The sequence below is a fragment of the Seriola lalandi genome, unplaced genomic scaffold (assembly GCF_002814215.2).
Source record: "Seriola lalandi dorsalis isolate HSWRI2012SDOR001 ecotype SW California unplaced genomic scaffold, Sedor1 jcf7180002054658, whole genome shotgun sequence".
In the NCBI taxonomy this organism is placed as follows: Eukaryota; Metazoa; Chordata; class Actinopteri; order Carangiformes; family Carangidae; genus Seriola; species Seriola lalandi.
In genome coordinates, this window is record NW_019525211.1 from 413300 (window position 1) to 414080 (window position 781).

Below are 781 nucleotides of genomic sequence, written 5' to 3' on the forward strand. Positions count from 1 at the left end.
AAAATTATCCAATACTTTTGATTTATCGCTAAATAACTGCAAAACTAAAGAGTACAACCGACAGAGATGCTAGCGTGGCTCTAGACTCTTGTATTTGAAACCTACCTGGGCACACAAGCACAGCTCATGCTGGTGGAGTGAAAGTGAAGGTTGATTTTGAAGATTAAATTCCTTTCCACATAATTCGTGGCAGTGGGCACTAAGTGGTTTGTAAAGGATGTCGCTCTAAATGCAGGAAAGAATAGAAAGAATGAAAAATACAGTAACCCAAAATAGAAGTCAGACAGGACTCATGAGAAGTAAATATGGACACACGAATACAGCAAAATATACTTTGTTTTGGCACGAAAAGATCCATCACTATTGTGAAATAAGATGCTTTTTAATACACATGATGTCATTTTAAGCTTGAAAGGACGTTCATTAACATCAGCTCTCTCACAAAATGACCCACACACATCACAATCATTGTCGTCATTGTTATAATCATAAAGTGCAATGAAGTCAACTTTGTGTTTGTCTGTCTGAACGAGGGCATGCCTTTTGTCTTTTTTAAGCTGCGGTGACCACTCTGGGTAAAAACCACAGTTGAATAGAAGGAGACTGTGGTTCGGTGAGGAAAGCAGCTGCCCCGATCCACTCTCTGCCTCTAGTTCAGTCTGAGTATCCAGGCCAACTGTTGCAGAACAGCCACCAACACAAATAGACTGAAGAGATTTAATCACAAAACTAACTGTGCTGGAGGAAGAAAATACATAAAACTCAGACTTCACATTTAAAA